Source organism: Triticum urartu, chromosome 6 (assembly GCF_003073215.2).
Source record: "Triticum urartu cultivar G1812 chromosome 6, Tu2.1, whole genome shotgun sequence".
Lineage (NCBI taxonomy): Eukaryota > Viridiplantae > Streptophyta > Magnoliopsida > Poales > Poaceae > Triticum > Triticum urartu.
In genome coordinates, this window is record NC_053027.1 from 279,649,341 (window position 1) to 279,666,384 (window position 17,044).

Below are 17,044 nucleotides of genomic sequence, written 5' to 3' on the forward strand. Positions count from 1 at the left end.
TGCCTCCCATATTGCCATGTCAAGCCTCTAACCCACCTTTCCTAACAAACCGTTGTTTGGCTATGTTACCACTTTTGCTCAGCCCCTCTTATAGCGTTGCTAGTTGCAGGTGAAGTTGAAGTTTGTTCCATGTTGGAACAGGGATATTGTTGGAATATCATTATTATATCTTATTTTTTTAATTCATCTATATACTAGGTAAAGGGTGGAAGGCTCGGCCTTATGCCTTGTGTTTTGTTGCACTCTTGCCACCCTAGTTTCCGTCATACCGGTGTTATGTTCCTTGATTTTGCGTTCTTACGCGGTTGGGTGTTATGGGAACCCCTTGACAATTCGCTTTGAATAAAACTCCTCCAGCAAGGCCCAACCTTGGTTTTACATTTGCCACATAAGCCTTTTCCCTTGGGTTCTGCAGACTCAAGGGTCATCTTTATTTTAACCTGTGAGTGTTGGTCCAAAACAGAGCCACTTGTTGTGCCGCCCCTAGGCAACTTGGGGTATAGTCGGTTGCCATACGTAGTGTTCATCCGGTGTGCCCTGAGAACGAGATACGTGCGACTCCTATCGGGATTTGTCGGCACATCGGGCGGCTTTGCTGGTCTTGTTTTACCATTGTCGAAATGTCTTGTAACCAGGATTCCGAGACTGATCAGGTCTTCCCGGGAGAAGGAATATCCTTCGTTGACCGTGAGAGCTTGTGATGGGTTAAGTTGGGACACCCCTGCAGGGTATAAACTTTCAAGAGCCATGCCCGCGGTTATGTGGCAGATGGGAATTTTTTAATATCCGGTTGTAGATAACTTGACACTTGACTTAACTAAAATGAATCAACCGCGTGTGTAGCCATGATGGTCTCTTTTCGGCGGAGTCCGGGAAGTGAACACGGTCTTGTGTTATGCTTGAACGTAAGTAGTTTCAGGATCACTTCTTGATCACTTCTAGCTTCTCGACCATTGTGTTGCTTCTCTTCTCGCTCTTATTTGCGTATGTTAGCCACCATATATGCTTAGTGCTTGTTGCAGCTCCACCTCACTACCTTCTCCTACCCATAAGCTTAAATAGTCTTGATCTCTCGGGTGTGAGATTGATGAGTCCTCGTGACTCACGGATACTTCCAAACAGTTGCAGGTGCCGATGATGCCAGTGGAGGCGATGCTACTGAACTCAAGTGGGACTTCGACGAGGATTCAGCCGTTCTATGTTTCTTTTCCGGATGATCAGTAGTGGAGCCCAGTTGGGACGATCGGGGATCTAGCATTTGGGGTTATCTTCTTTTATTTTGGTTCCATAGTCGGACCTTGATTGTACTCTAGGTGATGTATGTTGTAACACCCACAATGCGGCTATACCTACCACACGTCGGGGCATGACTTAGAGGCATAGCCGCATGGTAGGTCTGTCGCAAGAGGGGTAATCTTTACACATCCCATGTAGTGAATAAGAAAGGGATAAAGAGTCGGCTTACAATGGCCACTTCACACAATAAATAAATAGTGCATACATCATCCAAGGTACAAACAACGGTCCGACTACGGAACCAAAATATAGAAAGACAACCCCAAATGCTAGATCCCCAATCGTCCCAACTGGGCTCCACTACTGAACATCGGGAAAGGAAACACAATAGCGACCCAAGTCATCATCGAATTCCCACTTGAGTTCGGTAGCATCGCCTGCACTGGCAACGTCGGCACCTGCAACTGTTTGGAAGTATCCATGAGTCACGAGGACTCAACAATATCACACCCGCGCGATCAAGACTATTTAAGCTTAAGGGTAGGAGAAGGTAGTAAGGTGGCTAACATACGCAAAAGACAGCGAGAAGAGAAGCAGCGCACGGTCGAGAAACTATAAGTGATCAAGAAGTGATCCTGAAACTACTTACGTTCAAGCATAACACAAGACTGTGCTCTCTCCCGGACCCTGCTGAAAAGAGACCATCACGGCTACACACGCGGTTGATTCATTTTCATTAAGTTAAGTGTCAAGTTCTCTACAACGGATATTAACAAATTCCCATCTGCCCATAACCACAGGCACGGCTTTTGAAAGTTCAAAACCTTGCAGGGGTGTCCCAACTTAGCCCATCACATGCTCTCATGGTCAACGAAGGATATTCCTTCTCCCAGGAAGACCCGATCAGTCTCGGAATCCCGGTTATAAGACATTTCGACAATGGTAAAACAAGACCAGCAAGACCGCCCGGATGTGCCAACAAATCCCGATAGGAGCTGCACATATCTCGTTCTCAGGGCACACGGATGAACACTACATACAACTCAAACCAACCCTCAAGTTTCCCCGAGGTGGCGCTGCAAGTGGCTCTGTTTTGGACCAACACTCAGAGGAGCACTAGCCCGGGGGTTTAAAATAAAGATGACCCTTGAGTCCACGGAACCCAAGGGAAAAGGCTTAGGTGGCAAATGGTAAAACCAAGGTTGGGCCCTGGTGGAGGAGTTGTATTCAAAGCAAACTGTCAAGGGGTTCCCATAACACCCAACCGCGTAAGGAACGCAAAATCAAGGAACATAACACCGGTATGACGGAAACTAGGGTGGCAAGAGTGCAACAAAACACAAGGCATAAGGCCGAGCCTTCCACCCTTTACCAAGTATATAGATGAATTAAAAAAATAAGATATAATAATGATATTCCAACAATATCCCTGTTCCAACATGGAACAAACTTCAACTTCACCTGCAACTAGCAACGCTATAAGAGGGGCTGAGCAAAAGTGGTAACATAGCCAAACAACGGTTTGTTAGGAAAGGTGGGTTAGAGGCTTGACATGGCAATATGGGAGGCATGATATAGCAAGTGGTAGGTAGCGTGACATAGCAATAGAGCGAACAACTAGCAAGCAAAGATAGAAGTGATTTCGAGGGTATGGTCATCTTGCCTGAGATCCTGCAAGGAAGAAGAACAAGCCCATGAAGAAGACAAACGGACGTAGTCGAACGGATCCTCACAACTCCGGAACGAAACCGAAGCTAATGAGAGAAGCAACCCAGAAAGAAGCAGGAAACATAGTAAACAACCATCACATAAACATGTCATGATGCACAATCAAGTATGATGCATGTCCGGTTTAAAGGGGCATGGCATGGCAAAGTGCAACAAACAACACTACAAGTTAAGTGGAGCTCAATATGCAACGAGTTGCATATTGACAAAACACGACAACAATTATTTAGTTCTCTCCCGTTTAATTACTCAACAATATTAAATGTTATTAAACATGGCAAGAGGTGAAGCATAAGTAAAATACAAGTTAGGAATTTTAAATGAGGCCAGAAACATCAAACAACAATTCCGGTAAATCCCCATATGCATTTAGCAAATTAAATCAAACAACAATTTAAACATTTTAAATGTTGTTAACATGATGCGGATGACATGTTCAAGTTTATGCAATTTTTATGAAAATGTTGATATGAACATGTTATGAAGCATTTGTCGCCATAGGGGAAGGAAAAGGGGGTCACGACAACAAATCCGAAAATGATGCCACGGCAACGTAATGGTTCCGGTAGATCATGGAGATACTGGTGCAAAGGAAGTGTGGCGAGAGCGTGCAAAAGATGGTGGGGTGATCCCGGTTACCGGGTTCCCACAGGTGGATGGCATGGCAATGAGGAGGACCATGCAAGTGAGAATTTCAGACACGGTGCAAATGCGGGGTTCATCTCATTCAACACACATGCATTCGGTCCACGGGCGGTCATCTGATGGTTATACCTTTCGAAGCGTGCATTCTTGGAACGGATCAAGTTCGTAGAGAGAAGTAGGCATTCTCGCGACGGCGGTAGTGGAAGTAGTCGTTCTCGCTTCGTAGATGTTCACACTCCGTAGGTGTTCGAGGTCACAACGAGGAACTTGACGTCCACGGGTCTTCGAGGGTCGACAGTAGTGGTACACGTTACGTAGATGTTCAGGTCGTCGGTAGAGGAACTCGATGGATTTGAATCCCTTCAGGGTTGTCGTGGTACTTGACGATATCCAGGACGGTTTTGTGATTTGCCGGTCTCGACGAACCGTAGGGGTTACTTCATCTCGGGTTTTGGCAACGGTAGTGGAACTTGGTGCATCCAATGCCTTCGGGCGTCGAGCTACTTGCGAAAACCGAGATGGTCTTCACGATCCGTGAGGAAGTCAACAGAGCGATAGTGCGGCGGGAAGCAGCCGGAGGTGCATGAAGGCAGCAAATAAAACGGGGTGCTCGTGGTAGTGGCCGGACCAGCACATCCCGACAGGAGTTCAAGAGCACTCGAGGCTGTGGTGGTTTGAGTTGATGGCCATGGGGGCCTGAACGCGGCAGGAGGAAAACTCGCGGTGGTGGTGCGCTCTACAACGGGAGGAGTAGAGGAGGTCAATGGATGGGCGTCGGCATGCACGCACGCGGAGGGCAAGACGAGCAGGTGGCGTCCATGGCAACATGCCCCGAAGAAGCAGCGGGGATCGAGGCGGGTGACGAGAAGGAGGCCACAGGGAGGCGGCGAGGAGGTCGCCGGCGCGGGCGTCTAGCGAGATGGCTCAGCGGCGACCTGCTGCTGGCAGCGCGCTCCGGCGAGGCCGACATCAGGCTGCGTGGCCCGCGGGCGAGCAGCGAGGGCGAGGAGGCAGCCCTAGGCACGGGGAAGGGCACCAAGGTGCCAAGTCGCGCGCGGGGTGGTCTTCCTGGTGGAGCTCGACGACGGAGGAGGCATGAGAGGAGCGGGCGGCGGCTTCCGTGCTTGCAAGATCGAGAGGGAGGAGGGAGGGTCGAGCGGAGCGCTGGAGGGAGATGGGGATCGAGATCCTCTCCTGATGGCGCTGGTGGGAACGAGAGGGAGAGGACGAGGGGATCGGGGGTGAGGCCTAGGGTAGGTTAGATGGGTTAGGTGGGCCGGCCCAGGGTTAGGTAGGGGCTGCTGGCCTCGTGGCCTGCTGGGCTGTTGGGCTCCTTTCACCCTCTCTCTCTCCCTTATCTTCTTCTTTTATTTCCCAGAACAGAAAATAACAAAGAGGAAAAATAGAAGAAAGGAAGAGTTAGGGATATAATTTGGACACGTGGATAATTTTCCCGGACTCACAAAAATATGAGGAATTTGACAAAAATGGCCTGAGGATTTTTAGAGGAAGTAAAATCCACATGCGTTGGATTTAACTCGGCAAGTTCGAAATTCGAAACCCATTCAAATGAACTCCAAATGGGTTGAAATTATAGGAGGTGACCCTACACAATATATGTGATTTATGGGCAGATTTGGAACATTTATTGGTAAATTAAAATTGCCACTCAATTTTACTAAAAGGCCCCAAAGGAAGAAGGGGAAGTTGAGAAGGATAAAAGGAAATTTGAAGAACGGTGCATATGTGTTGTGGGTGATTCCAAGCCAATGGAATGGTTTAATATAGCTCCCTAAATATTAGGAGGATATGTTATATAGAGAAATCACCATGTGAGTTCCCTCAATTTAAATAGATCAAAGATCTATGCATTTTATTTAAGTGAGTTTTAAAAAAAATGAAAAGGCATGATGGCATGATGACATGATGCAAAGATGAATGCAACAGACAAAACAAATCAACCGACGAAACTCAGAAAACAAGGAAGGCATCTGAAGCTCCGGTGTGGGGGCGTCACAGTGACCTCGTGAACTTATGCATAGGGGTTGGCACACGTTTTTGTCTTGACTCTCCGGTAGAAACTTTGGGGCACTCTTTGAAGTTCTTTGTGTTGGTTGAATAGATGAATTTGAGATTGTGTGATGCATATCATATAATCATACCCACAGATACTTGAGGTGACATTGGAGTATCTAGGTCATCCACTTGATAAACCACAGTTGCAAGGTTGTTTGGGAGAGACCATCTTCATCCTACGCCTCCCACGGATTGATAAACCTTAGGTCATCCACTTGAGGGAAATTTGCTACTGTCCTACAAACCTCTACACTTGGAGGCCCAACAACGTCTACAAGAAGAAGGTTGTGTAGTAGACATGACACTGCGCACGTTGTCATGTGATGCAGTTACGTGCAGCACGATGGAGTTACGTGCTGCAAATTAGAACTGCCACCAGGGCCTGCCGATATTCCAGGCCGTTCGGCTTCCCCTTTAATTCCCGCATCCATTATAACCTTAGTCTCTTCAACCTTTCAATCACGCCCCACAACACAACAAGCACATCCACGACGACACATTGAGAGGGGATGTCCGACAGCGCTCCAATGGAGTTCGGCGAGCATAGACTGGAGACCCACGCAAGGGAGACAGATCTCTCGGTGGTGTACACCATCGACCCGGCCGTGGTGGACGACTACATCAACATCGTTGAGCAGTTGCTTGCTGGAGACAAGTACAAGGCGATCGGCATCGACCTCCAGTACACGGCTGGTCATCCCGACATAGATCAGAAGATTGCCGTCGCCCAGTTGTGCGTGTGCCATCATGTCCTCATCTACCACTATTGCATGGCCACAGAGCCTTGCGACCGTTTCAACAGGTTTGTCAACAACACCGACTACAAATTGGCCAAGGTGGAAACCAAAGAAGATGTAAATGTGCTCAGTGTTACGGGCTTGGCCTGCAAGAACCTTGTCAAAATCCGTGACCACTATAGGGTCTGGGGCAGCACGAAGAAGGACTCCCTGGTCGAACTCGCCTCGGCCATCATCGACCCCTACTACGAAAAGATGAAGCAGGATGCTCAGAGAACAAGCCCCCCTATCCTAGCACAGGGCCTAGATGCGACAACTGGATGAACCTCACCTCAGGTTCGCGGCCAAGAGCGTGTACATATGCTACGAGATGCACAGGTGGATCGTTGACATGAGGAGGTGGCTTGTTACCCAAATCAACAAGCCTGGATCGAGCCACAAGCAGAGCAAGCGTCACAAGAAGTAGATGATGATCAGATGATCGTTTATGCTAGTTAATCATGCATGTAATATATAGTTTACTTTATTGGTGTGTGGAAATGTCATGTGTGTAGTAGCCACCTATGTAATTATGCATGTAATAGTTTACTTTGGTGTGTGTGCAAATGCCATGGTTGTAGTAGCCACCTATGTAAGTGGATGTTTAATTTGGTTATGCAAGCATGTCCTTGTAAGTGTGTGTATATATATATATATATATATGTTGTTGTTCTGTATGCAATCCCATCGCACAACACACACGTCTTATTAGCAGCAACCGTCTGTGTTATTATCGGTATTCACACACATTTCTGATTACAGACCTGTTTGCCGCGTATCACACACATCTTGTTCATTTAAACCGTTTTTGTTCTCACGTCTCAACGCAAACAGTTCATCCGAGTGAACCGCATGCCGTATATCGCACACACCTTTGATCTGGCTGACCGTTTCCATTGTGTTGCCTAATCACAAACAGTTCATCCGAGTGAACCGTATGCTGTACATCGCACACACCTTCATCTGGCTGCCCGTTTCTTTTGTTCCCCCTCATCGTAAACAGTTAATTGAGATGAACCGTATGCCCTACATCGCACACGCAACTAAAATCTGAACCGTGTTTGATGCATCCTCCATCGCAAACTTTTTGCACCTTTTTTGACGATTTTTACACCACCGTTTGCGATTATGGCATCGCACACAGTTTCATCGAAGGGTCTCTGATCGTAGTGTCGCGTTAGCAACATCCTGCAGTAGTGTGTATTAAGTTCATGGAGAAACGGAGTAATGCAATAAGAACGATGACATGATATAGACAAGATCTATTCATGTAGGAATAGACCCCATATTTTTATCCTTAATAGCAATGATACATGCGTGCCTCGCTACCCATTTTGTCACTGGGTGAGGACACCGCAAGATCACACCCATCACAAAACACCTCTTTCCATTGCAAGAAATATCAATCTAGTTGGACAAACGGAATAAACTTTTTGGAGAAGAAATACGAGGCTATAACAATCATGTATATAAGAGATCAAAGAAGACTCAAATAATATTCATAGATAGAACTGATCATAAAATCGTAATTCATCGGATCCCAACAAACATAACGAAAAAAGTCATTACATCAAATAGATCTCCGAGAACATAGAAGAGAGCATTTTATTGAGAATCAAAAAGAGAGAAGAAGCCATCTAGCTACTGCCTACGGACCCATAGGTCTGTGGTAAACTACTCACGCATCATCGGAAGAGCACCAATGAGGATGATGAACCCCTCCGTGACCGTGTTCCCCTCCGGCAAGGTGCCAGAATAGGGCTCCAGATTGGATCTCGTGGTTCTGGAACTTGCGGCGTTAGGAATTGTGTTTCGTCCACTACCCTAGAGTTTTTGGAATATTTGGGTATTTATAGAGCCAAGAGGCGGTGGAAAGGACTCCCGTGGGCCCCACTACACACCTGGGTGTGCCAGGGGCCTTTGGTGCGCCCTGGTGTCTTGTGGGCCCCACGAGCCTCCCCTCCTGCAGTTATTGGCTCCCAAGTTGTCTTCTGGGCAGAAAATAATATCCAAAAAGTTTTGTTGCGTTTGGACCCCGTTTGATATGGATATTCCGCAAGTAAAAAACGAGCAAAAAACAGCAAATAGCACTGGGCACTGTGTCAATAGGTTAGTCCCAAAAATGATATGATGTTGCTATAAAATGAATATAAAACATCCAAGAATGATAATAAAACAACATGGAACAATCAAAAATCATAGATACGTTGGAGACGTATCAAGCCCCTACCTCATGTGAGAAAGGACGGAGCCGAAGGCATGTCGGGGTGGACGTAGATGACCAGAGGTCGAGGAAAGAGAGTGAAGAGGAGCGCGTGGGAGAGGAAGGAGGGGTTCAGGTGGCCGCATGGATTTCTCCTTCTACGCGGCACGGGAGGACAGGATTGGTGTAGCACCTCTCCCCGTCTCACCCAATCAGGACACAAGCGACCCCACCCACAAAGGGAGGAGGAGAGGGAAGGACGGGATGGGAGGGAACATTTAATACTGGCTACTTTACAACAAAAGCGAATGCCCATACCTAGCCGCTGGACCTGGCATGTCACAGGCCGGCAGGAGTGAGCGAGAGTACAGTGCATGACTCGACTCTCCCCAACCAAAGACGAAACTCAATGGCACAACAGCAACAAACCAACCCACCTACGTGTAGGACCAGCATCCAATGCGGCCCACTCGTCATGGTGCATCGTGTGGGTGTGTTAGTGTGAGTCCACCCTTCTCTCAGCTCTACACTACAAAAAAGACACATCTGTGACATTTTGGGCCGACCGATTTTTTTTTCTGTCATGCTTATGACACTTCAATGATGATAATTGTGACAAAAGCACGTATCATCATAGATGTGGTGGGATCCAACTTCTATGACAAAAAATCATGACAGAAAATGGGCTTTTCGTCCTGGGCGGGCCGGGGACGCACCTGCATGACATTCTTTGGGCCGTCCGTGACGGAAAGAATCGTGGTAGAAGCGAGGGTGAGGAAAATACGGGGAGTTGCCAGTTACGGTGGGTGGTCGGGGCAGAGCAATGCACGCAGGTTTATGCGTTTCTCTCGTATATGTACGCGCATGTGTGCGAGGCGTCGGGCTCTAACTGAACCCGAGCGAGGCGTTCACTTACTGAACCCGAGCGATTGCACTAGCTACGTTACTGAACCCGAGCGATCGATCCCTTGGCTGTTAACTAAACCCGAGCGATTCCTTCGCTACTGCTGCTAACTGAACCCGAGCAATCGATCGCTGCTGCTGCTTACTAAAGCCGATTGAACCTGCTGCCTCTTGATGAACAGTGAACGTGGGGGTTGGTTGAACGAGTTGAGACGTACGTGGTTGGGGTTGGAAGAACAGTTCCCGGTGGGAGTTGGATGAACATGACCTTGTGGTAGTAGGTCGTTGCTGCTGGATGAACAGGATCCCAAGAGGAGGTTGCCACAGCTGAGCTGGTTGGGGGTGGATGAACAAGACCTCGTGGCGCGCTGGTTGAACAGTAGCCGGTGGAGTGTTGGATGAACAGTAGGCCGTGGATGAACAGTAGCTGGTGGACGCAGGAGGAAGACGCGGTGGATGAACAATGCAGGTGGAGGATGAAGGAAGTCGACGGTGGGTGAACAGTACCCCGGGGAGTCCCATTTTGATGTACGCCACACCCCTCCCAATGAACAGGGCCCCCGTTTCGACCGTAGCGCTCCAACACAAGTCCGTTTCCTTCGTTTTGTGGTACGTCAGACCCCTCCCGATGAATAGGATCTTGTTTCAACCGTAGCAGGTCGAGCAGAAGGCCGTTTCCTCCGTTTTGTGGTACGCCAAACCCTTCCTGATGAACAGGACCGCGTTTTGATCGTACGCACTTGAGCAGATGATCGTTTCCCTTTGTTTAGCTGTACGCCACACCCCGCGTCAGCTGTTCCATCCAAGCCGGTTGGCTCCTGATGAACACGACATGTTCCGTTACCTCCCGATGAATACAACGCCACCTGTTTCTCCGTTTCGACCCCGCCGATTGGCTGCTGATGAACACGACGCCATTGTTGCGATCTCCATATGCATGGTACTACATGGCCATACGTATGTGCGACTACACGCTTGAGACCCCGCCCGTATGTACATACGCGCCTGTAGTTTTTGGAGCGTGGCTATACGTGCGTGTACTCTATTTAGCGTGGTTGTACGTACGACACGTGCTGCTCCTTACTCGGCCATAGTTCATTGCTGCAGAGAGACCGATCGATCGCTATGTACGTACACGTTCACGACCAGACAGATAACGCTACGTACGCTTCCATCGAGTGGGTCCCAGCTGTCAGGGAGGACAAGGAGGCACTTCCTTGCGTGCAAAGATATAGCTGGCGGGTCCCAGCTGTCAGGGGCGGAATCATATTTTTTTTTCTCGTAGTACGGAGGCACTTCCTTGCATGCAAAGATGTTTGTAGCGGGTCTGAGCTCTCAGGGGCAGGATTAAGGAGGCACTTCCTTCCTTGCGAAGATATACGTGGTGGGTCCCAGCTTTCAGGGGGATAATTTTATTTTCGCGTAATCAAGAGGTGGTTGCATGCGTGCATCCATGGACCTCGTGCGTCCCCACTGTCAGCCTCTCCACGTACAGTCCTCTTCCGATGACTCTCATTTGTTGACCATGTTGACCACGCCGCGCTGAGCGCACCAAAGAAGTGGACGACGGCGAGGCCCTGGACGGCAACGAGCCAGAGATGGGAAGACACGACAGTGGAGTCGTAGACGGAGAGGTGTACGCGGGTTAACTGGTTCTGGTGCGGTGTGGTTCTGTAGTCGGCGGAGAATAACAGGAGGGGTGGAGGGATGGCCTGGCCGGCGGTGGGGTAGCGCTTCGTAGTGAAGTGTGCTAAGCAGAGCTGCTACCAGCTGGAGGCGGGAGCAGGTGGTCCTGGCAGCACTGGAGGAAGAAGGCGAGAGATTGAAGATGGATGTCGGTCGTTGGATGTAAATCCAACGACTATCGATGTCAAAATCATTTGTTGACTAAGTTGACAATGCCTTGCATTGGCTTCGACCTATTGGCCCACATTTCAGCCTCCAAAAATGCATGTATTCAACCCATTATTTTTAGAATTTACAGTCCATTTGCTGGGCTGGGTGAACAAATAATGTAGCGTCCATGCGGCCCATTCATTTTTTCTAAAAAACTACAACCCATTTGCACTTTCTCGAAATACACAAATTTGCTGGCCTGGGTGAACAAATAATGTAGCATCAGTGCGGCCCATTTATTTTTTCCTAAAAAATTATAGCCCATTTGCACTTTCTCGAAATACATGATTTTGTTGGGTTGGTTAAAATTATAATGTTGGGTTGGGCGCATCAATGTTATCAAAAAATAAACAGGGGCTGAGAATTTTGTTATAAATATATTTAAATAATAAGTTCTTTATTATTACATTGGTCCTCAAATTTACCAAGCTTTTCTACACAATCAACATGATTTTCGTTGCCTTAATGTAAAAAACCCAGGATTTTAGTGTTAAACATTTATTTTTATAAGTTCATAAGACGTGGGATATTTTTTTCTTATATATGTAATTATCTATTAAATATATGATGATAATAACAATAATATATAATAACATATAAAATAGTTTAAATATATATAATATAGTTAGAAGGGAACATAAGTTGGACCCAGCGTTCCTATTCTTATATAGAAAAATAGAATAGACCTCTGCGTTTTCTTCAGAAAAATACATAAGTTGGGCTACATATGTTTAACAAAAAATAAAACCTACGATGGGAGGCCCATAGGCCAGTCGATACAGCGACCTGGCATACCAGCGACGGCTGAAGCCTAGCTGGGGACTGGGACCTGCCGGCGTAGAGCGTGAAGCTACCGCGGGAACGAAATGGAGGAGCAATGCCAGAGCGAGACACACAATCACAAACTCATACTAGGAATGATAAACTTCAAAGCAAAAGCATTACAAGATTTGGGCCGTAGACTTCAGCGTTCTGGGAATGGGGATACCCAGAATTGCCTGCCTGCGGCCCACGGCGTGGCTCTGCCAACGGCCTAGTATGGCCCAGCTTCAGCATCGATAGCTCAAGACCCTCGCGAGGGGCCAAGCCTGATGAGGCGGACGACGCAAAGACCTCCCTAGGGCAGCCTACCCAGGCTGGCTCCCGAGGAGCGGAGATATCAATGCAAGGTTCACGTCACGAGGTTCATATGACGTGAGCCATGACGACCAAGGCCAGGCGGGCGCCAGCGGGCGCAGTGTACCAGTTTCCTCTTTGGTGCTAAGGAGGCAAGCGCAGACGCAGAGTCCCGAGGCGTCAAGTAAAGGTTTCCATTTCGGTGCAACAAGACCAAGACCACCAGGATGGCAGGACGGAGGTCATCGCGGAGCCCACCGCGACATCATGACCCGAATCTTTTGCAGGCGAAGACTACTTTTGCCAGGATAACTTGTACTAGTTGTCTCCCTTCAAATTTGGCCATTGTGGGATCCCTTCCTGCCTACATTTGGGAAGAGGACCAAGGCCACTATAAATAGGACCTAGCGACCACCATAGGGGGGATCAGATCCATTCCACCCTGACCACCTCACCAGCTCATCAAGCCCGAGAACACCTCATCTCTTGAGGCTGTTCATCCATTGTACTAGTTCATCCACAGCCCCTCGAGGCCAATCCACCACAAAGCAGGAGTAGGGTTTTACACTGCAAGGTGGCCCGAACCTGGGTAATCTGCTGTGTCTTTTGTTCATCGGGTTCATTGAGCTAGGCCGTGGAATCGGAGTGTAGGCAGACTGGGGAGGACGAGTTCTTCGCACGCACCCGAGAGTTCGAATCTCTCAAGGGTCTGCGAAACCCCGAATCCGACATTTGGCGCGCCAGGTAGGAGTGCGTCAAAGCCTCTCTTCCGCCGCTCGACTCGCCGCTGCTCCACCACCTCCATGGCTGATGCCCGTTGAGCCCGTGCTGAGCGTCGGGCCGCCCTCGCCGCTCGCGTTGCCCAGACGGCGCCCGCCGCGGGACTCCCCGTCATTCTCCGTCGCCTGCCGCCAACGCCGCCACCGGCCCGGCGGGGCACGAGCAGCAAGCTTCGTCGCTGCACCCCTCCGTGCGGTGTGATGGACGCGCAGCCACCCCATCGCTGACTCCGGCTGGTTCGTCATCTCACGCTCGTCGTGGGCTGGCAGACGCGCAGGCTGCGCTACTCATGGCGCGCGAGCTCCCGCGCTACCCCCTGTTGATGACTTCTACGAAGACTGGCTGGACCGCATCGCCGAGCTTCTCAGCGCCTCTGGGGGCTCTCCTGCACCGTCTCTCTCGCTACCTCGCCAGCCGCCTGCTACGGGTGACATAGCCCACAGAGCGCCTCCTCCACCTCCCCGTCAAGATGCTATCATCGAGCCAAGGCGCGAAGGCCCCAAGGCGTGACCCACCATGCAGGGCGCCCGCGCGGGAAGAAGAAAGCTGCTAGGTGGTCCAGGGGCCGCAAGCAGGGGTGCGTGCGCTCCCAGCACCGCCACGTCAAGACCGCGCGCTACCTGCCGTGCGTCGCCATCGAGCGATGTCATGAAACCCGCCACCAGTCCGATAGGCGCAATGGCCCTGACGTCGATGAGCCTGTGCTCGATGGAGATGGGTACCTGCCTTTTGTGGTTGGGTGCCCCGCCTTCACTCGCAAGTTGTGGCAAGTCCGTTGGTCATCTGTCCACACGTTCAAGCCGGAGATACCAGAAAAGTATGACGGAAGATTGAACCCGACAGAGTTCTTGAGCATCTAGAGCATCGCTGTTCAAGCTGCCGGGGGAAGAGATGAGAAAGTGTTCGCCAACTACTTCCATTTGGCACTCAAGCCAAACGTGAGGTCGTGGCTGATGCACTTGCCGGAAAACTCCATCTAGACCTGGGCTGACCGGTGCCATGAATTTGTTGGCGCCTTCACGGTCAGTCATCAAGAGCTAGGGTAGCCTAGCAACTTGCAGCTCCTCCCACAAAGGGAAGGTGAGAGTTTGCGGAAGTACATGCAGTGGTTCAGCAGGGTACACAGGCACATTCCAGACATCCACCCGCCAGCTATAATTGCTGCGTTCCAGTCCAATGTTCGCAACCGTAGGATAGGTTCCAAGATGAACGTCCGGTTGCCCAAGACTGCGAATGAGCTATACACTCTGGCGGATAAGTGTGCCCAAACGGAGGAGGGGAGGCGACTCCCCGGTGAGGAAGATGGCATCGACGTTATCTTGGAGGATGAAGATGACGTTGCCAATCAGAAGAAGAAGAACAAGAAACGGAATAAGAAGCGCAAGGATAAAGAAGTGCTGGCCGTGGAAGGATCGAGCATGCCTAGTACCGACAAGAAGGCTAAGACCGAGGTTCCCGACAAGGAAGTCGCCACATGCACTGATTGCCGGGAAGCCGTGGCTGCTGAGAAGGCTGACGGGCCGTACTGCAAGATCCATCAGACCAAGGGCCACGATCTTCAAGAGTGCCATTAGGTTGAGCAACTCGTCAAGAAGCAAAAGGCTGAGTACGAGAAGCGTGACAAGGAGAGAGATCAAGATGGTGCTGGCGGGAAAGGCCAAGGTGGCAGAGGAGGTCGTCCCGGCAAGGTCTCTCAGCATCAGGGAAAACCCGCCAAAGGCCATGAGAAGAAGGGATGCGATGACAAGTGCAATGAAGGGGAGGAGGATGAAACCAGTGAGTAGGAGTTCCAGAAGGCCACTGACGCCCTGTGCATCGTCGAAGGTGCATATTTGCATTCCTCCCACCGCCAGCTTAAACAGTGGGCGCATGAAGTCAATGTTGTCGAGCCAGTGGCAGATTCCCGGAAGCCACTGAAGTGATCCCACACGTCCATCGTCTTTGATGAAGAGGACCACCCTGACCACACCACCACGATGGGGTGTTTGCCATTGTTGGTCTCACCAACAATCCACAACCTCAAGGTCATAAAGATATTGGTCGACAGCGGGGCTGGGTTGAATCTGATATCTCCCAAGGTCATCAGCAAGCTCCAAATAGCAGACGAAGAGCTCAAGGATACTGGTACTTTTCAAGGGATCAACCCCGGAAGGAGTCGTCCTAAGGGGAATATCACACTACCGGTAACATTCGGAGGGGACTTAAACTACCGGACTGAGAAGGTCGTGTTTGGTATGGTTGACCTCCCCCTACCGTACAATGGAATCCTTGGTCGCCCAGCCCTGGCAAAGTTCATGGCGGCATCCCACTATGCCTATAACACGCTGAAGATGCCAGGACCAATGGGCGTCATTTCCATTCCATCAGACAAGATGGAAGCAATTATATGCATGGACAAGATGTACCGGGAAGCAGTCACGACAGAGGCCGCGGAAGCTACTACTCCCGCCAGGGAAAGCAAGAAACGGAAGAAAGCTAGCAAGGATGCCGACAAGGAATCCGAGAAGCACGCCTCTTCGGAGTGTGCTATGCCTGTTGATGACTTGCCGGAGAGTTCCAATAGCAAGAGATCAAAGGTTAATGCACCTGCTGTGAAGAAGGTCCCGGCAGGGCCGATTGGCGCTGATGGTACATTTACTATTAGTGCCACCCTCGATGACAAATAGGAAAGCGCGCTGGTTTCCTTACCACAGGTGAACGTCGATGTGTTTGCTTGCACTATGAAAAAAATACACTTCCGTGATGATACGTATTTGTCACAGTAGGTCACGTTCTTTGTCATGCATGTACATCCATGACGATTTTATGACAAAATCAAGATAGTCATACCTGTGCTATAGTAGAAGTGTTCCATGACATTACCAAAATTATCATCACGGAAGTGTCCACTTCCATGAAGATAAATCGCGCATCATAGAAGTGCTTTCGTCAAGGGTGACCGACACATGGCATCCACCATAATGGGTCACCGTTAAGCTATCGGGTCCGGTTTTGGATCCGATAACCCGCTAACAGCAACGACCAATGCCGATTTTCCACGTGTGAAATTCTCATTGGCTGACGGGACCATGTGTTAGCTCCCCATTGGACAGGTGTCACTCATCCAATGGGCGAGATGCGCCTATGATATGTTGACATGTGGACCGGCCCAAAAGTGGCCCATAAAGATTAAATGGGCTGGCCCAACTAAAGGCCCACAAGATTTAGCGGACCATAATGGGCTGGCCCAGCTAAAGGCCAAATTTTGCAGACCATAATGGGCTGGCCCAGCTAAAGGCCCAACATTCTCAATTAAGGCCCGTACGGCTAGTGTCAAATCGGCCCATCAACAGCCCGTCCTAAACTTGTCATCATCGTGGCCCATGGTCACTTCTGGCCCGTTAACAGTCCGCCAAGTATTTGGGCCGAATTACGACCCAGTGTGTTTCTGGCCTGTTAAAGGTCCTGCTTCATTTGGGCCCATTTATAGGCCAGTGAAACTTTCGGCCCATAAACGAACGTGAAGGATATGGGTCATATTCGGCCATGTCTGACATTTGGCCTATTAGAGTCCCACTATAGATTTGGGCCACTCTCAGCCTATTGTGACTTTTGGCCTGTTAACATCGGACGAAATCCATGGGCCATATGTGGCCCAACGTCACATCCGGCCTACTAACGACCCATATAAAAATGACACTAATCA